This window comes from Panthera onca, chromosome A3 (assembly GCF_046562875.1).
Source record: "Panthera onca isolate mPanOnc1 chromosome A3, mPanOnc1 haplotype 2, whole genome shotgun sequence".
Classification (NCBI taxonomy): domain Eukaryota; kingdom Metazoa; phylum Chordata; class Mammalia; order Carnivora; family Felidae; genus Panthera; species Panthera onca.
In genome coordinates this window covers 52,700,308-52,726,916 of record NC_138341.1, presented here as the reverse complement: position 1 = coordinate 52,726,916, position 26,609 = coordinate 52,700,308, and the positions used below count along the sequence as shown (strand labels likewise).

Genomic DNA, 26,609 nt, shown 5'->3' with positions numbered 1-26,609 from the left:
AAAGGGGAGAACCAAAGACAGAATGAGACCCTTTTGGCTCCTTCTCCTAGTAGGCTCTTCTTTGCAGGTCCTACCTGGGAATGGAGGAATGCGTTTTAGATCCACTGGTGATTTGAATATGTGACCACAACAGTGATCATTGAGGACTCTGGCATTGACAAGGCTCTCCTAAGTCACAAGGCAGCATCCATTGTCTCTGAGAAGGTGGGAGCCTCTCTTTTCACTGCTTTAAATGTTGACCAGAAGAAACAGCGATGCTTCCACAATGCATTCCTAATGTATTACTCTATTACTCTAAACCTGGCAGCTATATATTTAAGGGATTTGGGGTTATAGGGAGGGAAGCTCCAAATACCATTAGAGCACATTAAAGAAGATGAAATTAGCTTAGGAATGTAAGCACATATCAAGCCATTAAATAATTTAAAAGGCACTTAGGGTAGCATTGAGCCATACAAGTATGAGCACTTCAAACTTCTTTGGTTGAACTGAGCTAAAATGTTTGGTAGGATTAAACTTGGAGGCTGGTGCAAAAACCCTGGAACTCTACAGAAAACATTCTATCATGTGGACACATTTTTTTAACAAGGGTGATCTCTTGGTCACTAATGCCATAGGAAATTGTGTATGTGGCAGTCATGGCCAGCTGCCTAGACAATATCACCTCCCTTTCTTCCTTCCTAACAGAATCTCAATTTTGTCCAACATACAATGTGTCCAACAAAAAACCTGTGTTTCTGGGGCACCTGAGTGGCTCAGTCAGTAGGTGGCCGACTCTTGGTTTCGGCTCAGGTCAGGATCTCATGGTTCATGAGTTCAAGCCCCACATCAGGCTCTGAGCTGCCAGTGTGGAGCCTATTTGGCATTCATTTTCTCTCTCTCTCTCTCTCTCTCTCTCTCTCTCTCTCTCTCTGTCTCCCCACCCCTCCCCACTCTCTTTCTCTCTCAAAAATAAACTTTATTAAAAAAACCCAAAATCTACATTTCTCAGCATTCCCTGAAGCTAGAAGCAACCATATGATACAGTCCTAGTCAATAACGTGCAAGTATCAATCTGCTGGGAATTTTTTGGAAGCTCTAATTTCCTGATAGAAATGCTACTCCTTCTCCCTCACCACTTCCTCCTCCTCTCTGAATAGAAGGTAGTTGAGAGATAAGAAATGGAGTATCTGGTTTGCAAACTTTCAAGAGAAAGAATCCCACTGAATACATCAGAGCAGAGAGATAGAAGGAGCCCAGTCTACTGGTACCATAATGAGCTACTGTGTAAATCCCAGACTCTGACTTTGGAACTTTCTAGGTAAGGGAATAAATCCTTATTGGACTAAGCTACTGTGGTTGGGTTTCTGTTTCATGAAGTGGAGGCAACCCTTAATCAATATAGACACACAGACAGAAGTGTTTCCTGTCCAATATCACTTTGAAATTGGAAGGATAAACACAGGTGCTTGTTACAGGACCTTTCTCAACATTTTCTGTCCTAGGTACCTGATGATGCTTCAAGAGGGGGTAGAATACAGGGTCCTCAAATTCTCTTGACCATGGAAACTTTTATTTCATGTTACATTTCTTGAGAATAGTGTTTTACCAGATATACATTGGAAAGCAGTGTTTCAGGTGCATTTCTCTCTCTCTCCTGAACTAAGAAAAAAACATGCCTTTCTAGAGCAATACAAATATAAATTCTTAGAAAAAGTTAAAACATTGTAACTTTGCATACTGGGTTGAATAGTTATCTCCCTGAAATTCATGTCTCCCTGGAACCTGTGAATGTGACCTTATTTAGCAATAGGGTATTTGTAGAAAATTAAGAATAATTCATAGTGGATTAGGATGGGCCCTAAATCCAACGATGGGGGACTTTATAAGGAGAGGGAGATTTGGGTATAAAGAAACACAGAGGACACACAGGCACAGAGGAGAAGCCTATGTGATGATGGGGGCAGAGATTGGAGTCATGTGGCTGCAAGCCAAGGATACCAAAGACTGCTGCTAACCACCAGAAGTCAGGAACAGGCAAGGAAGGATTCTTCCTTTACAGCCTCCAGAAGGAGCACGGCCCAATGGAAACCTTGATTCCAGACGTCTGCCCTCCAGAACTATGAACAAATACATCTACAGTTGTAAGCCATCCAGTTTGTAGTACTTTGTTAAGGCAGCCCTAGGGAACTAATATGCTTTGTGATGCTGTAATTGTAATAAAGTTTAAATCATTGTAAATTTGTCCCTGTGTCCAGGATGAGGATGAAGCGTCAACATGGGTGGAGGCCTGGCTCAGCCCCACCCGTCTCCTCTACCATATTTAAGATTCTTACAAGGAACTTACATTCTTCCTGTCTTTTTCCCTTGAAACCAAATAGGATCTTGAAAACTGTAACATTAAAAAAGGGAGAAGCTGACATTTAGAAAGAAAGGTCCTGGACAGCCACCGCAGTACCCTAAGCTCCACAGAGGCAGCACTGGGGCAAGTGAGAGCCAGACAGGTACTGGGAGGCTCTGCCACATTGAGGAAAATAATTAAACATGGGCAAAGGAGATCCTAAGAAGCCCAGAGGCAAAATGTCATCATATGCAAACTTGCAGAGAGGAGCACAGGAAGAATCACCTAGATGCTTCAGTCAGCTCAGAATTTTCTAAGGAGTGCTCAGAGAGGTGGAGGCCCATGTGCTCAAAAGAAAGGAAAATGTGAAGACCTGGTAAAGGCAGACAAAGCCCGTTATAAAAGAGTAAATGAAAACTTACATCCCCCTCTAAAGAAGAAACAAAAAAGAAGTTCAAGGATCCCAATGCACCTAAGAAGCCTCCTTCGGCCTTTTTCTTGTTTGGTTCTGAGTATCACCCAAAAACCAAAGGAGAATATCCTGGCCTATCCGTTGGTGATGCCGCAAAGAAACTGGAGAGGTGTGGAATAACGCTGCCACAGAGAACACGCATCCTTATGAAAAGAAGGCTGCTAAGCTGAAGGAAAAATATAAAAAGACTATTGCTGCATACTGAGCCAAAGGAAAGCCTGACACAGCAAAAAAGGGAGTCGTCAGGGCTGAAAAAAAGCAAGAAAAAGATGGAAGACAAGGAAGATAAGAGAGGAAGATGAAGAAGATGAACAAGTTCATCCTGGCGTAGTTTTTTGTTCTGGTCTATAAAACATTTAACCCCTCCCCCTTCCTGTACACAGCTCACTCCTTTTAAAGAAAAAAACTGGAATGTAAGACTGTGTAATATTTGTTTTTAAACTGTACAGGGTCTTTTTTTTTTTTTTTTTTTTTTTTGTATAGTTAACACACTACCGAATGTGTCTTCAGGTAGACCTATCCTGGTGGTATCTTTAATAGCCACTAACTTTGCCTGGTCGGTATGGGGGTTGTAAACTGGCATGGAAATTTAAAGCAGGTTCCTGTTGGTGCATAGCATTAATTAGTTATATATGGCGATGGTAGTCTGATGCAGTTTATACAAAATAATTGTTGTTCTTGGGGCGCCTGAGTGGCTCAGTTGGTTAAGTGTCTGACATCAGCTCAGGTCATGATCTCATGGTTCATGGGTTCCATCCCTGCATTGGGCTCTATGCTAACAGGTCAGAACCTGGAGCCTGCTTCAGATTCTGTGTCTCCTTCTGTCTCTGCCCCTCCCCTGTTCTCTCTTTATCTCTCAAAAATAAATAAACATTAAAAAACTGTTGTTGTATTAACTGAGTACCACTCTGTAATTGCAAAAAAAAAAAAAGTTGTAGCTATTTTGTTGACATTCTGAATGCTTCTAATACAATTTTTTTTTTTGAAGGGAGGGAGGACAGATGGACAGAAAATCCTGAAGAACAACTTTTTAGCAACCCTGGATTTGCCAGTAATTATGGCCTCACCTTGGGTCAGAGTCTTGTCTTCTCTCGGTTTCATCTGTGTGCTCTCTAGAACTCCAGGGGTGGACTGGAGGGTCTGCCTGGCTCCTTCTGCTTTGACATGTCAGAATTCCAGTGGGAGCATTTCTCATATATAGGAACATCTGATGCATGTTTCTCAGAAATAAAGAATTGCAGCCCCTTGCTAATGGTTGGGGCTCCTTTTAGAGCTTTCCTGAGTTCATTTATATGCAAGAATATTACTTCCTAGGATATTATAACTGAGCAAGAGAAAAGACTGAAGTGTTATGCTTGGTGTAATGTTTGCCTTGGCATATTGGACGTTCTTAGAGAGGACTGGTTCTCTAGAGAAAGGCGTAATACTAATTACCAGGATAATGGTGACTGTGTATCTCCTTTTCCCACCCTCAAGAGAAACTCACACTTATAAAGCTAACTAAATTGGGGCACCTCAGTAGCTCAGTCAGTTAAGCACCCAACTCTTGACTTCAGCTCAGGTCATGATCTCACGGTGCGTAAGTTCAAGCTCCACGTTGGTCTCTGCACTGACAGTATGAGGTCTGCTTGGGATTCTCTCTCCTCGTCTCTCTCTGACCCTCCCCTGCTCTCTCCCTCTCAAATAAACTTTTAAAAAATGATAAAAAAAATAAAGCTAAGTAAATTACTCCCATTACAAAAGATGTCTTTATTTTACCAACAAGTTTACTAAGAATTTCCTTTAACATTAACAGTGTAGCAAAGAGCTCAACCTACTCTCAAGTCTAAACAACCCCACATCCTTGAGACTTTCTTCATATGCACTACTTTCCGTCTATAAGACCATGGTCTAGCAGACCATGTAGGCTGCTTTTTCCTGAACCCCAGCTACTTGTCATCATAGGTTGTAAGGGTGAAAAACAACACAGTGCAATACTCTTGAAACTGACCAACACAGAGTAAGTTTAGGAAAGGAATACATCTTGGAGCCAGAAGGTTGTGTTGTCAATGTATCCTATAGGTTACCAGAAATTCAGGGGTGAAAATAAAGAATCCCTGCTTTGCACAAGGATGCACAAGACACAATGTCTTTGTAAGGTGCATCACAATATTATAATTATCAGACACTAATATTTTTAGCATTTTAAATGCATATAGCCCTTGCCAAAAATGGTTTGAGAATGCAAAAGAGACTATAAATTCTGTAAGATGCACAGAATTGGACGTTGACTTATGGACATTTGCAATATAATTTGTGCTTAGCAAGGACACCAAAACCTTAAAATAACATCTCCATAATTCTCTAAGTATATCAATAGCCCTACTGACAACCATATTTACAACAAAGGAGAAAAATAAACCAAAAGAGTAAATTGGGTTTTTAAACTGTTCATCTATGTAGCATTACCTAGAAATAAGTTTTCCTCATCTAAATAATGAGATTAATAATACTTGACCTTATACAATTGTTGCGATTAGAGTTTTAATAATAAATACAAAAACACAGCACTGTCTTAGCCCAAGCTGCCATAACAAAATACTATAGGCTGGGTAACTTATAAACAACAGAAATTTATTTCTCACAGTTCTGGAGGCCGGGCAGTCCAAGATCAAGGCACCAGCAGATTTGGTGTCTGGTGAGAGCCTGCTTTCCAGTTTATAGACCACTGTCTTCTCACTGTCCTCACATAGCAGAAGGGGCAAGGGAGATCTCTGAGGTCTCTTTTATTTATTTATTTTTTAAATGTTCATTTTTGAGAGAGAGAGAGAGAGAGAGAGAGAGAGAATGAACGAGTAGGGGAGGGGCAGAGAGAGAGGGAGAGACACAGAATCTGAAGCAGGCTCCAGGTTCCATGCTGTCAGCAAAGAGCCCGAAGCGGGGCCTGAACCCACAAATCATGAGATCATGACCGAGCCAAAGTCAGATGCTTAACCAACTGAGCCACCCAGGCACCCCTCTGAGATCTCTTTTATAATGTCATTAATCTCATTATTGCAGAGCCCTCATGACTTAATCATCTCCAAAGGCGCCACCTCCAAATACCATTGTATTAGGGATTAGATTTCAATGTATGAATTCTGGAGAGGCATTAACATTCAGTCTATAACAAATCATTAACACAGCCTGATATGTAGAAAGTGCTCAATAAATTTTAGCTACTACTATTATGATGGAGCCAAGTGAAAGATTTGGGATATGTTTTAGAAAATTAAGCCAATTGAATTTGCTGATAGATTGGATGGGAAAGTGAAGAAAATAGAGAAACCAAGAAAAATTCCAAGATTTTTGGTATGAACAACTGGGAGGATAATGTAATACAGAAAAAAGTGGGTTTGAGGAAAGAAATTAAGACTCTGCTAGGGTTGTTAGGCTTGATCTGAGTTACCTGTAAGACGTCCATGTAGAAACGTCAAGGAGGCAGTTGGGAATACAAGTCTGTAGCCTCACTGCTCAGCACCATTCAAAATAAGATCCCAAGACCAGCAGCCTCAGCATCACCCAGGAACTTGTTGGAAATACAGAATCTTAAGCCCTACCTCAGATCATTGGAATCAGAGTGTGCATTTTAACAAGATTCCCAAGTGATCTGTATGCACAATAAAGACTAAGTAGCACTAAGCTAGAGTTCTCAGAAAAAAGAGACCAGATGTAGCTTTAGACCAGAACCTAAAGCTAAGGCCTGGAAAAGCTCCCCTGGGGGAAGCAAGAATAGGGGGCCCAGGGTAGAGTCATGGGACTCTCCCACATTCAGAGGTCTAGTAGAGGTAAATGGAACTCCACAGAGGAAGAAAGAGAAACATCCAGTGAGGCAAGGGAAAACCAGGAGAGTGAAGGGTACCAGAAAGCCAGACAACAAAATGTTTCAAGAAGAGGTCCACTGTGTTGACAGCTGCTGATAGGTCAGTAAGATAATAATAGAGAAGAGACCATTAGACTTGGCAATAAGGAGGTCACTAATGACCTTGACAAGAGCAGCCTCAGTAGCAGAGAGGGGACAAAAGCCCATGTGTAGACAGTGGGGAAGAGAAAGTGAGGCAGTGAGCAAGGCAGTTCTTGCAAGGAGTTTTGTTGAGAACATAAAAGAGAGAAATGGGGTAGTAGCAGGGGTACTTAGGGTAGGAGATACTAGAGCATGCCTGAATGCCAATGGGGATGTTGAAAGGTGGGGCGGGGCGGGGGGGGGGGTGGGTAGGGAGGAGCTGACAATGCAGAAAAAAGAATGACCATTTGCTGGAGTGGTGGTTTTGAGAAGGTACGAGGAAAGGGGGCCCAGATCCCAGAGAAAGGATGGTGCCTAATAAAAGCAGGACCACTCAGCTCATTGCTTCTGTCTTTCAATGAAATTGGAGGCACCTAGCAAGATGTATGGGAGTGGGAGGAGAGGATATTTTTTTTAAAAGAGGAGTGAAATACTCATTTTGGAGAGTGGGAAAGTGAATGTCTCAGGATTACCACGTAGTACAGAGTACTTTTTTGAGATTTTGGCCAGGCATTGAAGAAAACCCACACTTTCCTATAACATGCTTCATTCCCCGCCCCCCCTCAAATGTCCTCTTCTAATGTGTAAGCATGAATTATGAAAAAGTACATCTTCTCCGTCAATCCTTATTTTTCCTGTGGCAGTTTATTATGTTAAAGGTCACCATCAGCAGAGCAAGCCTAGACAAAGGAGTCATCTCAGAGCCACAGGAAGATGGTGATATGGAAGGACAGAAGGTTTCTGTCCCCTCCATGAGATGCATGGCTGGGGGTAATGCAGGAATTAATGACATGAAAACACAAGATGTTTCAAGAAAGGAAGTTTTCCTTCTCTTCTCACAATGCCCCAAGAACTACTAGGAGATCTCTCATGAGACTAGCACTTTCTTTTTTTTTTTTTTTTTTTTTTTTTGAGACTAGCACTTTCATAAACAACACCATATACTGTTAATTGCCTTTAATTGAGTTTTGAACAAGCCCAAAGTCACTAATGCCTCCTTGGTTACCTTCCTTCCTCCTTGGAAGCCAAGCTCATTGAACAATCCCATAATTCTTTGCAGGATTCCCTAATCCAGCTACATGAAGCCCATTTCTGTGATCCAAAAATAAAAAATCCAAAGGCTCACTCTCCTCTGAGCTCACTGTTCTCTCACAGCACACATCCCACATACTCAGGGCCTTGGCACAGTGTAGATAGCCTCTGTACAACCTACGGCCACTTCCATCTACTTGGAAGCCCACGGCTCCCAACTGGACAGACTTCCCATCAGCCCCCTTGTGGCTATCCTCCATCACTCTTTCTTGGTCATTCCCCTCACTCACGGATGACTTCACCATCTTCCCCTGGGTCACTAGGCCTTCTGATTCCTGATGACTTCAACATTCACTCCCATGCGGTGATACACCCAACACCCAGCCTCACATTTCCTTGGCCTCTCATGCCAGCCATGTCTCCTTCTACCCCAGTCTCAGTCATCTACTCCCATGGTTATATACCCTAGATCTTGCTGCCGCCAATAAGTGCACCATTTCCAACATCTGGATTTTACATCCTCCTCCTTGACCATCTCCTTCTAGCCCATCTACTCTGATTCTCCAATGTCTCTGTGAACTTCTGCTCATTTTTTCACTATCTAGCCTCAAACTCCACTCTTCACATCCTTCCTTATCTTGCTTACATTAACTAGCTCCACTAGGTAATAATCCCCTTGCAAAATACCTCAAATTCCTCTTTTCCATTCTCCTCCGCTGTTCTCACCTCAAAGAGCCCTACCTTTGGTCAAATGCTATAAGGCCTTGCTTCCAGTATACATCTGAATAGTTGACCTTTGCACACAGCTGTGCAAACTAGACTTATTTCAAAACTCTCTCTACACCCTTTCAAATTATTTCTAAATATTACCAAACAGCCTGCCCTTCCTTGGTGTAGACTCTTCAAGGAGATTGTTTCCTACTTTCTCACCTCTCCTCAAATACCCACATTGGCCTCTCTCTTACTAGAATGTAATCTCCTAGTTCACAGAGGCATGCCCAGCACTTGGAACAGTAGATGGACATAGAGGGTGTTAAGTAAACACTTGTCAACTGACTAATTGATACTCATAGTCAAACCATAATAAATTTACCTACTACTGTGATAAATTATTCATTGTTGCTAATATACCTCAATCACATTAAACATTTTTATTGCTATAAAATGTACATAGCATAAAATTTATTATCTCAACCATTTAAAAAAATTTTTTTGAACATTTATTCCTTTTTTGAGAGACAGAGAGAGACAGTGTGAGTTGGGGAATGACAGAGACAGAGGGAGACACAGAATTTAAAGCAGGCTCCAAGCTCTGAGCTGTTAGCACAGAGCCCGACACGGGGCTTGAACTCACAAACTGTGAGATCATGACTTGAGCTGAAGTCAGACGCTTAACCCACTGAGCCACCCAGGTGCCCCAACCATCTTAATCATTTTTAAGTGTACCATCCATTCATAATGTTGTGTAACCATCACATCTCTAGATCTCTTTTCATCTTGTAAAACTGGAACTCTATACCCATTAAACATTAAGGCATTAGAAAATTTCCCCCACCCAGACCCTGGCTACCACCATGTTACTTTGTTTCTATGATTTTGACTACTCTAAGTACCTCATATAAGTGAAATCATAGTGTATTTGTCTTCCTGCGACTGGCTTATTTCATTTAGTGATATCCTCAAGGTTCATCCTTATTACAGTATATGTCAGAATTCATATATATATATATATATATATATATATATATATATATATATATATATCTGTATATATACCTGTATATATATCTGTATATATATATATATATACACACACACACACACACCATGTTTTCCTTGTCCATTCATCCATTTATGGCCACTTGAGTTGCTTCTGTGTTTTAGCTATTGTGAAAATGCTGCTATGAACATGGGTATACAAATATCTCTTTGAGTCCCTATATCAATCAAATTTAAATACATTTTCTTGGGGCGCCTGGGTGGCTCAGTCGGTTGGGCGTCCGACTTCGGCTCAGGTCATGATCTCGCGGTCTGTGAGTTCGAGCCCCGCGTCGGGCTCTGTACTGACAGCTCAGAGCCTGGAGCCTGTTTCAGATTCTGTGTCTCCCTCTCTCTCTGACCTTCCCCCATTCATGCTCTGTCTCTCTCTCTGTCTCAAAAATGAATAAACGTTAAAAAAAAATTTAAATACATTTTCTTGAACGTTTATGTAACTCTCCTTTCCCTTCTGCCCAAAAATTAACAGAAGGGGTGATCCGGGCCAAACATCTATTTTAAAGAAATATTTACTGAACTAAATGTATAAAGACCAGTACTTGGATTAAAAAAAAAAAAAGGATCAATATTATAGCTGTTTTCCTCCTTTCCTCCATCAGTTCCTAAGGGGGTAGTTCCTCATAATGTAAACCACAAAATCTTCCAGGGAAGAGCTCAAGAAGCAGCCTGGGTAGGAGGGAAGGATGAGATACCCTAGCTCCTGACTTCACCCCCTCCAGCCCTTCCATATTACCTTCCTCTTAGGCAACTCTCCCTACATCCCCCCATATGGCTCCTCTCCACCCCCATTATGCTTCTGCTCCCCCTTTGAGACTAAAGAAATATCCCTTCCCCTGTTTGTTAGAATGGCAGAAACTTGCAGACATTTAAAAGACAAGAAACAACCAAAAAGATACTGTGGCATTCAAGCACATGAAAAGATGCTCGGAGTCATTGACATTAGGGAAATGCAAATTAACACCACAATGAGATACTACCCATATCTATCATAATAGCTAGAATTTAAAAAAACAAACTAGCAATACCAAGTTTAGAGCAACTAGAACTCATACATTGCTGGTGGGGATGCAAAATGGGGTACATTTTAGAACCAGTTTGGCAGTTTCTTATAAAGTTAAGAATACACTTACCATACTACGATGGAATCCCACTCCTAGGTACTTATTTACCCGAAAGAATGGAAATACACAAAAATCCATAAGGCAATATGTACAGTGGCTTTATTCATAATCATCAAAAACTGGAAACAACCCAAATGTCTTTTAACGGGTAGATAGCTAAAGAAACTGGTATAGCCATCCAAAGAAATATTACGCAGCAATCAAAAGAAATAAACTGTTAATATTTGTAACAACATGGATTAATCTCAAAAAGATTATACAAAGTGAAAGAAGTTGGACACAAAAGACTACACTGCATGATCCCATTTATTGGACATTCTGGATAAGGCAAAACCAGATGGGTGGTTATCAAGGGCCATGGGTGGATGGCGGAGATTTACTACAAAGGGGCACATGGGAAATTTATTCTATCTTGATTGTGGTGGTTGTTACATGAATGTCTATATTTGTCAAAATTCATAGAACAATACATCTAAGAATAGTGAATTGTACTATATGATGTTTATTATAGCTCAATAAGCTTGACTTTAAAAAGCACAGCAAATAAATTAAAAAGTCACCTTCTTTTGCATAATACAGGGGACACAAAAGTAAATTATGTAAATTATACTAGCAACACAAACAGCATCAGAACAAATCATTTTTACAGAACTGGTTTCTGATCCTACAGAAGCAGCACTCTAGCCTTGAAAAAGCCCATATTTATATACTACCTTGCCTCATACTCCTGTCAGGGTACCATCTGGGAGTTGGGCAGTCATTCATCTCAGCCCTCCTTGAACAGGGCAAAAGGACCTCACCCCAAATCCACAACCACCTGGGCCCTCTTATTGGCAGAAACAAAATGACTCATCCTGAAAGAGCCCACCCTTGCTGCCTCATCCACGTACCTCAGCCATACCACCTTACAGGCACAGAAGCAAAAATACCAGTAAACTGTGGGATGACATACCATGGTAATTACAAAACGAGACTGGAGACCTTCTTTCTCAAACTCTAACTCTGAAAGACTATTTTAGCAGGTAAAAGATAACGGAGAACCTCAAATAGGAGAGACACCAAGATAGTTATAGATCAGCATGTAGACTTGCTCCGCAAATAGAAACGCTGCTTTCTTGGCTTTGCTCCTCATTTCCCAACAGACTTGACCTTTCTGGGGATGCACCCACCCATCCATAAAATCCTGATGAACCCGACTCAGCAATGGAAACAAGGCTCCTTTGCATAAATAAGCTAGAGATCTGCTTTATAACATTGTCTACTTAATTAAGTATTGCTTCCTGGATGTCCCAGTTGCAGAATCTATGGATTTTTATCCCATTATTATAAATTAATAGATCTGTCCTTTAACAATACTCTCTAGCTATTTTCATTTTGTATTTGAAGTTAACTAATGTTTAACATCATGGTTAAGATGAAAGTCTCCAATCTTAATAAAACAGCAAAGAGTATAAAACAGTAGAAATTTTTAATTATGGAAAAATTTGAAAATATGCAAAATTAGAGAGCATTCTATATAATGAACTCCAAGTAACCATCACCTAGCTTCAGAGTAGATTACAATTTTCCTGAGTGTCTGGGACATGCCTCTTGTTCCAGTGTGATTATTAAGAGCACCTCCGTTCACTCTAAAAAGTGCCAGTTTAGATAACAGATTATACCCAACCTCAACAATTAGCAATTTGTAGTCCATCCCAATCCACTCATCTCCCAATAAAAAAGATTTTGAGATAAATCATAGACGGTGTTATCATTTGATCCATAAATATAATAGACTTTGAAAAGCAGATTTTAATTCTTTGACATCCTTAATCTTGATAGATATTCAGTATAACAAGTACAGGCTTCAAACAGTTGGCAACAGTTTTCACAGCTTGTAACTTTAACAGTTAAGATATATAAAGCAGGAGCCCCCAGACTGTGTTCTGTCTCAATGATCATTGCTAAGGCTGAAAAATGAAGCAATAATCTCCAAATTCGATGGAAACATAGAGGCAACTGAAACTTCTTGTCCATCATAACTCCAGATTTACTTTCTGAACAAAGAACCTTTGGTACCCACAAATCCTTCCTTCTCAACCAGGTTTAAAAAAAAAGCTAGCAGTCCCTTTCCCTGGAGGATGCACACTGTTAGTGAGTTCACTAACTTTCTGTATCTAAATCGAGTACTGGCAACTCTGACATATGATCTCCCTAGCACCTGGGCAATAACTACAACCCAGGGTCCCTAGAGAAGCTTCTGTCTTCTCTTAGCCCTCATTTTATCCCGAGCTCTTTTAGACTATTAGCCAAACCCTTCTAATTTGCCATTTGCCCTTTTCTGAATAGAAACAACTGAGCTTGTTAGAACTGTACATAAGCTAAGAGTCATTCATTTTAGAGTGGAGTAGAAGGATGCTTCTGTATTTCTGCACTATTCTAGATGTGAGAAGATACTGGAATTGAGCTGATACGTACTGCACACATTTGAAGTCGTTTTCACAACAAAGAAGAGCAAACTTCACTAGAGTTTGAATTTAAATCATGTCATTGCCACTAGTTTATTCTATTGCTACCATGCATGGCTTGATGAAAACTAATGACCGTGGCTTCTAATTCAAGATGGCAGGCCTAATCCCACCTATCCCTATGTTCCTCTCTCTCTCCTAAGTCTCCAGTTAAATTGATCATAAGGGAAGAAAAATGCACAACCCTACAATGATGAAGTAAAAGCAGGTGGTTATCAGAGGAGAGATTTCAACAACTTTCTGGAGGACAAAAAGCAGATGGAGAACTGGTGACTAATGTTTGAAGCAAAAGAAGCCTCAGCCCAAATTTCAGGCAGAGGATGCTGGAGCCAAGGAAGCAGATGATCTGTGGCAGAGCCTTGAAGGTGTCCTATACTCTGATATGGCAGGCATGATAAAGGGCAGGAAGAAAAAAGAGACTGAATAAAGGGGTGCAAACTGCACATCTCCGTGGAGCAGCAGGCCCCCCCACCAGCCGCTTCTCCTGTGCTCAGTCACAGGACACGGCCCTGGCCAAGCGCTCAGCTATAGATCCCTCTGTATCTCAGAGGGATCTGGAGGGGTCTTACAGAAACTGAACCCTACAGGGGGTGAAACAGGGCAGCTGTGGTGGTGATGGTGTCCCCAGGGTCACTCTGTGTTTGCCACCTAGGGGCCCAAAGGCTGGAATATCCCCTGAAAAGGATATGAAATCCTAGCATATTACTTATTGTGCAGTGAACAATATCAACCCAGTTAATGAACAGTTTAAAAGTTTTCAGCTTTTAGAATCACCATAATTATAGACAAATCATAGATAGCAACTATGGCCATGGAACAGAATGAATATTTTATCAACTTTGATAATGCAAAAGTAAAGGGAAGCTAGAGGGAAGGAGGAAGCAGGGCAAGAAGAGGCGGTGGTAATAGCCTTATGTTATACACAGTAGAGAGTCAAATGACCTAGTCAATAGTCCATGGAGTGAAAAATCAGATTTTAATAAATGCATTGTCTGGAGCAGCAGGGATGACGAGAGAAAGACAGTGAGGAGATGTAGGCATGATGTAAATAAATTACATCCTTGACTTTCATGGCAGAAGATCACTAGATGATGATTGAAGTTGATAAATTCAGAAACAGCAGTGTATGCATATTATTTTGAGATACAGAGGGAACTACAGCAGAATGGGAAACACAGCTAAAAGCAGTTTGCCGTTATGTAGATAAGGATTTGGGGTGGGGCAGGGATTGTTGCTTTCTGTTAGAAGCCCTTCGGTCCTGTCTGATTTATTAACTATGCATATGCATTGCCTTAAAAACAGTTTAAAAGGCGGGGGGAAGGAGAAGAAGAAAGAAAACTAACAGTACGACTTATGGAAACGCAAGAAAGGAAGTCTCATGCACAGCACAGCACAGCACGAACAAGCATGGAATGGGTTAAGCTGCATAACTATGGTAACAGATGTAGCTAATTTGGGACACAAATGAGGGTGTTGGAAAGATCTAAGAGAAATGTGGTGCTAAGAGGGAAGACGAATAAATTCTAAATAAAGGACTGTTGAGATAATCTGTATGGATGCTCTGCCATCTGACACAGTAGAGGAAGAAAGAACTGTACATGCCCTCACTTTTCGAGTATCTTTTCACCATAAATTTTTAAAATCAAAAGTCAAGAGATTCTTATATGGACTCCATGCTGAGTAAAGAAAGCAAACATAACGAAATTCATAATAAAATATGGGCTGAAAATCATGTCCCTTGTTAAGTGAAATTCTGTCTTCATAAAGTCCCTTTGCATTTCAAAGTTAAATAACTTCACTTGCTCTTCGAGAAAAACAGTTTATAAATGGCATTCAAATGCACACATATTGACCTTCCCTTCAATACAGTGATTTGCAATGGAGTATATGCAGTTAAGTAACCCTTCCAAAATTCCACAGAAAATAATCAAAGGAATAGAAAAATAGGAAGAAATCTGCATCACTTCTGGTTACTGGGAAGGCTGCCATCCATGTGGCAGAACCTGTGAAGAAACGGCATCTTTGCAATATCAACTCTTCCCATCCAGAAACATGACATTCGATTTCTGAAATAGTGGTGGCTCATATGTTCTGTGAAAACGTCCACTTCATCAAGATTTTCATGTTAGGATATAATAATGCATAGTGTTATGATTTCAAATCTTCTCTGCTTTGTTACATATATCATTTCTAGTATTATTGTTTTTATCTTAATCAGGCTTGCTAGAAGTTTGTCTATTTGGTTGGCTTTCTGAAAGAAGCAACTTGCCAGATACAAAGTGGGGGGGCATGTAAGGTGGAGGAAAGAGGATGAGAAAGATGTGGAAGCTGGTGGGGAGCTGTGGAGAAGGGGCATGTCCAGAAAGATGCTTGGTCAGCCTACCTAGGATGTGGAGTATGAAGGAAGAAGATGTAAAGCAGATCTAAGCAAGGAATTTGGGCTTTATCCTGAAAGTAATGTTGAGATTTGCTTTGTTTCAGCAAGATCACTGTGGATTGATGGAGTTCAAGTTGGATGTAGGGAAGACAAATGGGAGGCTCGTAGGGAAGACAAATGGGAGGCTCTGGAGTAACCCAAAGTTCTACCCAGGAGCAGTGTGGCTGATAAAACACAAACCCAAGCAAACTAGCCCAGGCAAGATGGAAGGCAACCTCATCAACATAGGAACCAATATCTAGCTGGGCCTCATGGAAGCTGCTAGAACTGGAATCGCTGTGGCCACCTCAGGAAAACCAAGTGGCTTCTTCTCTAAATTGGCGCGGGAAGTAGGGGGATGACCTATCACTATCATTGCATCATGTCTGTTTTGGTTTGTTGTTTTGTTTTGGGTTTGGCTTCTCTCTTTCTCTCTCTTTTTTTTCTTTTTTGGCCTCCTCACCCTGACTCCCTCTCTTATTTGGCCTAATATGGCCACCAGCTCTGAGATCCCAAGTCCTCACAGGTCCACACCTGGTTCAATCAGCTGTCTGCATGTGTTGGGGGGGGCGGTGCATGGGGTAGAGGATGTCAAATGATCCTTAGGGCTGTCACTCATAAAAGCCAGAGGCATTTGCTACTTGGCTTGGTAAGTTTTTTTCATCCACTTCAAGGCTTGGCTCAGGGAAGACCATTCCAGATATCATATGGAGCACTGATATTTGTTCTCTGGCAACCACATCCTAAATTCCCTAGCCTCTGGGTCTCACCCAGGTTGCTTGTGGGGTGACATCCAAGTACATTAGAGATATTTACTGCTGGGCCAGATGACATTTATTTATGTACTTATTTAACTTTATTTTCAGCTATACCTGTTGGGGTGAGTAGAACTGATATGGCTTGAAGCTGGCTATGTTAAAACCCCACTTTATCGGAGGCTCCCTCAGCACAAATCAAGATTGGGGGGGGGGGGCCAGATACCCAAAGTGGAAGGTGCTGATAAAGTTCTTAGAGTCTTTTAATACCCCCACGCTCTCCCAGACCACACCATAGCCCACTCAGGTTTGGTGCTTTGAGCCTGAGTATTATTCTAGGATTCAGCTGAGAGAACATTCCTTTTTCTGGGGAGTGCCCCTTATTGAATCATGGGCTGGTTGACGTTGGCTGGCACCATCTCTGCCATGTCTTCTGGAGAGTCCTTGAAGAATCTGGGCCCACTGTTTGTTATCTCCCTCTTCTCTACAACTAAAATAGATCTTCCTTTGCTTGGCATGTCCTGGTTTTAGCACTAAATGTCCCCCATCCCAGGAAAGCCATCAGGGCCCTAAGTAATACTGCATCAAATATAACCTGTGTGTAACATAATACAATATAAATGCATATGTCTATGATATGTATACATCAAAAGGAAAGCTATCAAAAACACAATTATAGTAGGAGACGGACATATTTCTTGTAATCTTTGACAGATCACTTAGGTACAAAGAAAAATAAAAATAGACTTGAATATAATCAATAAACTTGTTTTAATCTATACAATCCAACATTGTAGTGCACAGAGAATAGACTTTCTTTTCACCTCATTCAATAACATTGGCAAACCTCTCACATGTAGTTTATCATGGAAGATAGGCCTGGATGAATCTTTGCTGGAAGCTTGCCATTCCATAGATGGTTTTTGAGTTTGGGGGACTTTGCTGCTGTTGTTGTTGTTGAAAACAGAGGCAGTTTTTGGTATTACTGTCTTAAAATTATTTCAGGCTAAAACTATGGCAGTCAAGGTATATAGAGTCAAATATTAGGGCTGCAATCTCTCTTCTAGAGAGTGAAAATTCTATTCCAAGAATCTTGGGTGTGTCCTTGCACACAGTGCAAAATGCTTAAACTAAACAATTATCTCTTTTGAAGAGAAATATTTCCATGGACCCAGGGTTGACCTACATCACTTTTATTAAATATGTGCACACATAAAGACCAGTTCTAAACACCTAGGCATTAATAGCTAGTTATATAACTAAAATACCAAAGCCAATTTACAAGCACATGTAATTATCAAACTTTAAAATGTCAAATTAATAAAATTAACTTTATACAACAGATAATATTGTTTTGCTAAGATTAAAACACCATTTGGGGCTTAACAGAAAGATCTAGTCTCAGGCCCAGTTACTACATGTTACCACTATCTGAATCCTGGCTTCAACGATACCAATGCAGACAACTCCTAAAGCATGTGTGCAAAACAATATTGATAACCTGAAAAATGTGTTTGCTACTTTAAGATAATCAGGTATCATAATTTAAAATTCTGCTAAAAACCACCCACCTAAGTGGGTGCCATTTCATACTAATAAAGATAATAATAATTGCTAACATTTATTGAACTTTACTGAAGACTTTACCAGTCTTTCACACATAATAGCTCTAATCCTTGTGATATCACTATGAAATTAATACCACATCTTTATCTCCATATTATCAAAAGAAGAAACTGAGAAACAGAGAGGTTGAGTTATTTGCCCAGGTTTCACAGCTAGTAAGTAGAAAAGCGAATTAGAAGTCAGTCTGGCTCCACCCAATCATTATGCCTAGTTACCTGTCTCATTGTTTTGGACATAAGGTAGTTATCACAGGTCACTAAATCTGTATTGCATACAGATCTAACCCAATTATTGCTGAAATCAGCAACAGCAACTCTGTCATTGTGTTTTCACTACAACACCTGCTGCTAATAAATGGCTACAGCCCAGTCCATATGAGGGCGGAACCAGCATGAGAGCATCATTCCTTGCCAATATAGCACTGGTCCCAGGAGTTGTTCCTTTGAGTTTGACAAGCCTGTGCCCTGTGTGGGCTCACCCTTCTCTCCATGTGCCTCTAATTAAACTCCTCGCTGCCTCATGACCTGAGCTACCAGGCCTGCCCCTGGTTCACATGGGAAGATGCAGAGGAAAACACAGGCCCCACCATGGGTTTTGGGGTTGCCATCAAGATAATCCAGAACACATTTTTATTGTTAAGATTATCACTGAAGAGGCAACTGGGTGGCTTAGTCGGTTAAGCGTCCGACTTTGGCTCAGTTCATGATCTCATTGTTCGTGAGTTCGAGCCCCGTGTCAGGCCTTGTGCTGACCGCTCAGAGCCTGAAGCCTGCTTCAGATTCTGTGTGTCTCTCTCTCTGCCTTCCTCTGCTCATGCTCTGTCTCTCTCTCTTAAATTATATAATAAACATTACAAAAATATTATCACTGAAGTAAAACTGCTAATTTTAGAAAAGACACAGATCCCTCAAAATGTATATATTCTCAGAACTCCAGGGGTCTGAGAGCCCCAAGAAGTAATATGAGTGCACACCAAGGAACACTATAAAAACAGCGGTATGAAAACCTCCTTGTGGCTGACAAGGACATGATTGAAGACATCATTCCAAACACTGTAATATTTGCAAGAAGTTCCTTTCTGCTCTTAGAATCAAGAATTGTTGTGCTTCTCTTAACAAGTTTCTGTGTTTTATGTTCTAGATATGGGACATTTTGTTTCATGCTTTTTCTGCACAGCCCTCAGCACTATTTGTAATTATACATTCGTGTATATATACAAGGTTTTCTGATGAATGTCAGTTCCTTGCAATCATCTGTAACTGCTGTCAGAGCAGAGACCATGTCTGTCCTTGCACCTTGCACAGAGCCTGGCACATAGTAAGTCCTGAGTGTTAAGTGAACAAATGAGTGAATGAATCAATGAATAAATAGAACATATGAACCATGGATTGGTCAGGTCCCCTTTTTCCATGAAATGCTCGAAAGTTTAGTGCTGGATTTATTTCCCCGCTTAGCAAGTGTAGCGGGTCTCACACTTGTATTTTTGTATTAGCTTCATTCTTAATACCATTTTATACCTCTACCCTTAGTCTTGTTTTTTCTTTCTCATTTACTTCTAAGTTAGTCTCCCTTGCTATGATTTATGAAGGCCTGTAAATGGTCTTAAAGTTCTTGTGATAAATATATTTATTGAAGTCTTTTATATATATACATATATATACATATTTAAAGCCTTAACACTAAACTTTCTCCCAACAAACATATTTGATCACCTGTAGGCTCTTAAGAATAGCTGTAATTTGCTAATTCCAGCACCTTACTAACATTTAAGGCAAATTCAACCCAAGACTAGAAACAACATGTAGTGCGTCATTTCAGGCAGTGTTGTATATTCTGAATGTAACAGGCAGATTTCTAATAAGGCTAGGCAATTGGACAAGAAAGAATAAACGGCTTGCCACAAAAATGTATGGATTTGGGATCAAGGAATGATTTATCTCTAGTGGTTCTCCAAAATATATTGAAATTCTAATAATAAAAGGTTTGCTATTGGGGGTGGGGAGATGAGCAGCAGGGAGAGACAGGGAGGCAGGGCTGCGCATGATCTTGGTCCATATGCACTGACAAAAGTCTGATCACCTTACAGAATGAAGGTAGAATGCTATAATCCAAATATCCAACAGTCTAAACCCCTTTGTAAAGTCTGTATCATGTGCTATTCATAGGCTTGCGGCTGGAGTGACTTGCAAGTCTGAAACTTCAGTTTCTGCTCTGCTCTCACTCTTTTAAAGTACTTTCACTTCATATGTGGACCATTTTTCATTTCTCAAAAATGAAATCCAATGTTTAAATCCATTTAACAAAGACACCCCTTGCTGCACAAGTTAAACATGCATCCCATGTACCTCAACTAGACCCACACACTAGGCGTGAAAGGAAGTGGGTCTGCCCTCTCCAGTCACTTCCTCCCATCAGGGCATCAGACCAACCCCTCCTTGGGGCTTAGTCAGGAAGCACAAGATGTCCATTTAACAAACTGAGACTTGATTTCTATTATTTATAAGGCTCATTTGAGTCAGTTGAACCTTAGACGACAAACAGCAAGAGGGAAGAGTGGGTGTAAAGAAACAGATGGGTAATAATCATATGTCACAGATACATAACAATTTTTAAAAGAATTTGATAGGGTGTGGGCTGGGGCTTCCCCCCCCCCCCCCCTTCCCTTCTGTCTCCCTCTCTCTCTCTCCTGGGGCTTTCTGTCTTTCTCTTTCGGAAGGGGTGGAGATTACAGAAGAAAAGGAAGGGGGAGAAAAAGCAAGACAATAGGCTAGACAGAGCGCCTGATCGGCATCCTAAAGCAGTATGCCCCGCCCTACCCCCCAACACCTGGTAGCTCAGTGGTCGCGATTTCAAAACTGGCAGACGCTCCCCATCCTCCCCACTCCACCCCCACCTCCCCGAGCCGGGGTGGCCTCCAACCCGGAGGCGGGAGGAGAGGGAAGGCAGAAAAAAGAGAGGGGAGGGAAGATGGAAGCTAAGAGAGGAGGAACAGACTGGCAAGACCTCTTGGGGGCAGTGGCTTTTTATCCCTCCAAAGTGGTGGAGTCGCACAAAAATCCAAGTCCAATGGGGCCCACTCACGTGCCAGCTCCCCTGCTCCAAATGCAGGCGGCTGCCGACACCGACACCGCGCCTGCTGGCCCCGCAGCTGCGGCACAATGCCCCGCCTCGAGCCTTAGCTACGCCCGGGGGAACGCGCCCAGCCCGCCGAGCACCCCGCACGGCTCCCCGGGAGGGCGTCGGCTGAGCAGGAAGGGAAGGGAGGGGCGGCCCCCGCGAGGCAACAACGCTTGCCACCCGCCAGCCCGGACCCCAGAAGAAAGCCCCACCTGTCAGGCGTGGCGCTCGGAGCGAGGGCATCCAACCATCCTCATGCAGAGGCCAACGCCAGTTAGCCCCGCTTTCCAAACAACCTCCAACGTTACATCGTCAACAGAAACCTTTAGGCATGAAACACACAGCCGCCGGGAAGGGTGAATCGCAGACACCCACACTAGCAGACGCTCACCAATCTGGACCAACCAGCTCTCTCACGGTGGAGGGATGCTGTAGGGGTCTCAAATTCCATTAAAAGAAACAAAACCAAGGCAAAAGCCATGGTACTCATTGCCAAGACGGGCTTACCTCCTGCACGGCATCTTATCCATTCCTGGTCTTCCACTGTGGGCTGTTGTTTTGCTTTGTTGTTGTTGTTGTTGTCTTTTGAGTGTCTGCTTAATGCACCCAGCTAATCTGCAGAGCAATGTTTTCTTCCCATCCTGCAGCCCCACACTTGTCAGAGCTGCCTGGAATTCCACCAGCAATGCAGCTTCTCCGCGTCAGTGGTAATTACAGACGACAGAGGCTGCTACTCCTTGACAAAAGGCTTTCGTTCCCGCTCGTCCCTTACAGCCCTGCCGTCAGAATTAAATCCATTTCCCGCACGAGGCTGGGAGGAAATGAGAGCTCTCCTGCCCGAGTGAGCTGACAAAAGGACGCTTGGCGGCGCCCACAGCGCCCCCTCTAGCGGGCCACTGCCCGGCTGCCCCAGGGCCGCGGTGCTGCAGTGCCCCCACCCGCAGCGCGCGCCGCCCGCGCTGCCGCAGTCCCGCCGCCCGGCCTCTGCTCACGTCCACTCCGGCACCACCAACTGCCCGCAAGAGCCAAGAGCTAGGAAGAAAATCTGAAATGTGAACTCCCTTAAAGGATGTATCCTCCCTGGGAATAATAAAAGAAAAAAGTCTTGCAGCTGGAATATTTGTTGTCTGGGAAGGACATCTGCCTTTAGAAAATTAACTATTAGCGATTTTAATAGCAATTGTTGACCATTTGAATTCTGAGCCAAAATTATCCCTCTGCCAGCTCCATTTTCAACTAGAGCAAAATTTTTGTTGTGCTACTCTCTGGAACTGTGAGCCCAGCTCCTTCCAATTCTCATTACTTCCTCCTCTCGCCCCCTCTCCTCATCCCAGAGGGAACAGGTGTTCAGTGAATGGGGAAGGGGATGGAGAACAGAATACTTGGTTACAGTTTCAGACCTGCCAATAACTAGCTGTGTGACCTTGATGAAGTCACTTAACCTTTCTGGGCATTTACTCTGTAAAATGACAGTGTGCCTAAGGCATCTCCCACTTCTACTTTCTGACAGTGTTTCTCAATATGCCCTCAGAGTAGGCATATCAAGTGGTTGCTTGGGACTTTAGACCCGCATAATCTCACCAGCTCCCCCAATCAGCATTTACTCTGTTTTTAAAAATGTGAATGCAGGGCAAGTATGGTTTCCAGAAAAGCCCCCTGGTCATTTTCCCCAACCAGTTCATGGCCCCTTTGCTCCCTGTAGGTTCCAGGGCACCATGGCCTTAAGACACTCCCATAAAAACCACAGACCCTGCCACAGTGCTGCTACAGAATCAGAATCTCTGGAGGTAGGCCTAGGAATCCATATTTTTAATAAGCATCCCTAGTAATTCCTTCGTACACTAACATTTAAAAAATGCCACTCTATGTGAGCTACTAGTGATGTAGAAGAGAAAATGCCCACAACAACCCCAGAACTGAAAAATATTCTGAGACACTAGAACTGTGTCTTTCTGCTGTAGCTCTTCCAACCTTCCACCCCCCCCCAAGTCTCAATCCCCTCTTTCTCATTCATTCCCCTTTCACTTTTTTTTTATTTTTTTTAATATATGAAATTTATTGTCAAATTGGTTTCCATACAACACCCAGTGCTCATCCCAAAAGGTGCCCTCCTCAATACCCATCACCCACCCTCCCCTCCCTCCCACCCCCCATCAACCCTCAGTTTGTTCTCAGTTTTTAACAGTCTCTTATGCTTTGGCTCTCTCCCACTCTAACCTCTTTTTTTTTTTTTTCCTTCCCCTCCCCCATGGGTTTCTGTTAAGTTTCTCAGGATCCACATAAGAGTGAAACCATATGGTATCTGTCTGTCTCTGTATGGCTTATTTCACTTAGCATCACACTCTCCAGTTCCATCCACGTTGCTACAAAAGGCCATATTTCATTCTTTCTCATTGCCACGTAGTACTCCATTGTGTATATAAACCACAATTTCTTTATCCATTCATCAGTTGATGGACATTTAGGCTCTTTACATCCCCTTTCACTTTCAGAATTGAGTCCACAAGCCCTCTCCCCCATTCACCTGTCAAAACCTGCTAGAATTACAAGCAATTCAACTAGTAGGACCCAAGGTCTGTCTGGCCAGAACCAGGAAGTGATGTGTTTATTGAGACACTTCAAGTGGCTATGCACTATATTTAATTTTAGATGTATTTTGTAAGTGATATTTGGTACTGAGTGATGATATCTAGGGAATCAGGAACATCTTTTCCAGAGCCCTGAAATCATAGGTATGGCGGGCCCTTTTCTGAAATAGAACTCAAAAAGAGAATAGAGAATTTTTGTTTAGTCCAGAAATAACAGGCTTCATAAATCCCCTTAAGTCATCTCCATCACTCAAATATATCACTTCATGATACATTATTTAGCTTTCTCAAACTAATAATTGCAAACTCTTGTTGGCTCCTGCCACTGCTCTGAGGGCTTTACATGCATTTTTATTCATTTAATCCTCACAAGAACTCCATAAGGTCAGTACTATTATTACTCCTATTATACAGTTGAAAAGATTGAGGCACAGAGAGGTTCGGTAACTTGCTCAAGGTCACATAGCTAGTGGATGGCTGAGCCAGGATTCAAACTCAAGCAATATGGCTCCAGAGCTTATGAGCCCTAACCACTACCCAGCACATGGCTTCTTGGAGGGGACAAAAAAATTAACTTTAAAACTAGAACTGGTGCACCTTCATGGCTCAGTCAGTTGAGCATCCAACTCTTGATTTCAACTTAGGTCATGATCCCAGGGTCATGGGATTGAGCCCTGCATCTGGCTCCATGCTGAGTGTGGAGCCTAAGATTCCCGTGCCCGCGCCCACCCCCCCACCCCACTGCCTCTCTACCCCTCCGCCCCTCTCCCCGACTCATGCTCTTTAAAAATTAAAATAATAAAAAACAGAACTAGAACTAGTACAAGTCACTGATAAAGTTGATAGGCTGATATACATTCTTTTCCCAAAAAAGTGATTCTGTTCTTCTACTCCTCAGTCTTAAAAAAATAAATTCTCCAGCTTCTCTTAGATGCCACCTGAATGTGACAAGTGCTGGAAAGATTAGCACCATCCTGTGGCTTTAGGAATTGTTCAAATATCAGATAGGAAGCAAGACTTCAACATATAAATTTCCATATTGATAGCCTATATGGAATTAGTTGAAGTTCCTAAAGTTCTTGCTCAATTCCAAATTCACTTTGAAATCCAACAAAGGGACTTGAAAAAAGGATTTTCAAAAGTTGTCTATATAGGCTATCCTGGGAAGATCGCTAGAATTCAGAGTCCACACCACAAAAAGCTCAAGATACCTAGCCCTTAACTAGGGACATAGAAGACACCATGTCAGACCCAGAAAAAAATCACATTTGGCTAGCCTCCAATAGCCAGGTTAAAATTAGATTTTCTGACTGGTTTGCAATAAAAAATTATTTTGCAGTAAAATTATTTCTAATCCCCAGGTCTCTTGACAAAAAATGTTTCTGGCCAGCAATAACTTATAGAGAGAGCAGATGGCAGTATATCAGACACCCACAGTGTTTCCACCTCCCGATATTCATGTCCTGGGGTAATCCCCTCCCCTTAGGTGCTGGCAGGACCTGTGACTCGCTCCTAACCAATGGAATACAGCAAAGGGAATGGGATGCCACTTCTGTGATTGCATTACATAAGATTCTTCAACTTGCTGACTTTCTCAATCACCTTCTTGGTTTGCATGCTTTGATCAATCAAATAGCAATGCTAGGACGACCTACATGGCAAGGAACTTAGGGTGACACCTGACCAACAGCCGGCTAGAAACTGAGGTCATCAGTCCAAAAGTCCTAGAGGAAATGAACTCTGCCAACAACCATGTAAGCTTGGAAGCAGATCCTTCCCCAGCCAAGCCTTCAGCTGAGACCCCAGCCCGGACTGATACCTTGATTTCTGCCTTGAGAGTAAGCTTAAAGCAGAGGACCCAGCTAAGCCATGCCCAGGTGTGACTCCTGACCTACTGAAACGGTGAGATAATGAATGTGTTAAGTTCTATGTTCGTGGTAATTTGTTACACAGCTTTAGATAACCAATACAGTGCCTTAGCACCCTCCAGGCCAAAGCATACTTATCAGTTGCCTTCCCCAGGGCATGCCAGAGGTTCTGGAGGAATTGACACCCCAGGGGATCAGTTTTCAACCAACGACCATCGACCATCGGGAATCTATGAATAGCCCACCTCCCTCATTCCTGGGTGTTAGGAAGACACCACTGAGGCATGCTGTACACAGTTTCCCAGAGTGCCTCAGCAGGACTGAGCCCCAGAGGCCCCCAGTAGTATCCTCCTCAGTCATGCATGTTTCATAGTCTGGCTTTTCTTCCTTGTATTACTTTCCCACTCCTCTATTGTTGGTTCCTGGCCTTGTCTCCCAAATAAACTATAAATCATGGCCTACTTTTAGGGAAATCAAATTTAAGACAGGAGAGTGGGGGGTGGGGGTGGGGGAGAATGACAGTGCTTTCAAAGTAAGACCAATGATAAATTCTAAGTCTAGGTCTCCTGAAGATGCCCCTCTCCCAACAAGCAAAAGTGTGCCCAACCCTATGGTTGAGGTGTGCTGTGGAAAGAGAACTGAACTAGGAGCCCAGGGCCTGGGGCTCGTCTCAGTCCCAGTGACTGGGTGGACTCAGAAAGGACTGATCCCAGGTCTCACTTCCTGGCTGTAAAGTAAAGGTAACAGCCCTTGCCCTCTGGTAAGGGATGAACTGTGCTCCTCTACCTGCCCTCTACCACCAATCCCTACATTGAAGTTCTAACCTCCAGAACCACGGAATGTGACTATATTTGGAGATGGGGGTCTTCAAAGAGATAATGAGGTAAATTAATGAGATAATTAAAAATGAAAAAATTAGGTGTCCTCTAATCTAGGACAGGTGTCTTTATAAGAGGAAATATTGACACAGGCTGCCATAGAGGGAAGACC

General features: G+C 42.3%; 1 protein-coding gene and 1 pseudogene across 7 annotated transcripts in view; one reads left to right on the top strand and one right to left on the bottom strand.

Moving 5' to 3' along the window:
• The window catches only part of ADD2 (adducin 2), a 105,566-nt gene extending 83,578 nt beyond the window's left edge, over positions 1–21,988 (bottom strand). For 4 of the 7 annotated variants that reach the window (XM_060658327.3, XM_060658263.3, XM_060658269.3 and 1 more), the window contains exon 1: positions 21,671–21,988. The gene's annotated coding sequence lies outside the window, so the exon portion shown is untranslated. Of the gene's footprint in view, positions 1–21,049; positions 21,245–21,375; positions 21,520–21,670 lie in introns of those variants that run through there. The other 3 variants (XM_060658278.3, XM_060658287.3, XM_060658316.3) reach the window with 3 other exon arrangements.
• Positions 2,524–3,143, top strand: LOC132671912 (high mobility group protein B1 pseudogene; annotated as a pseudogene).
• Positions 21,989–26,609: the final 4,621 nt, after the last annotated feature.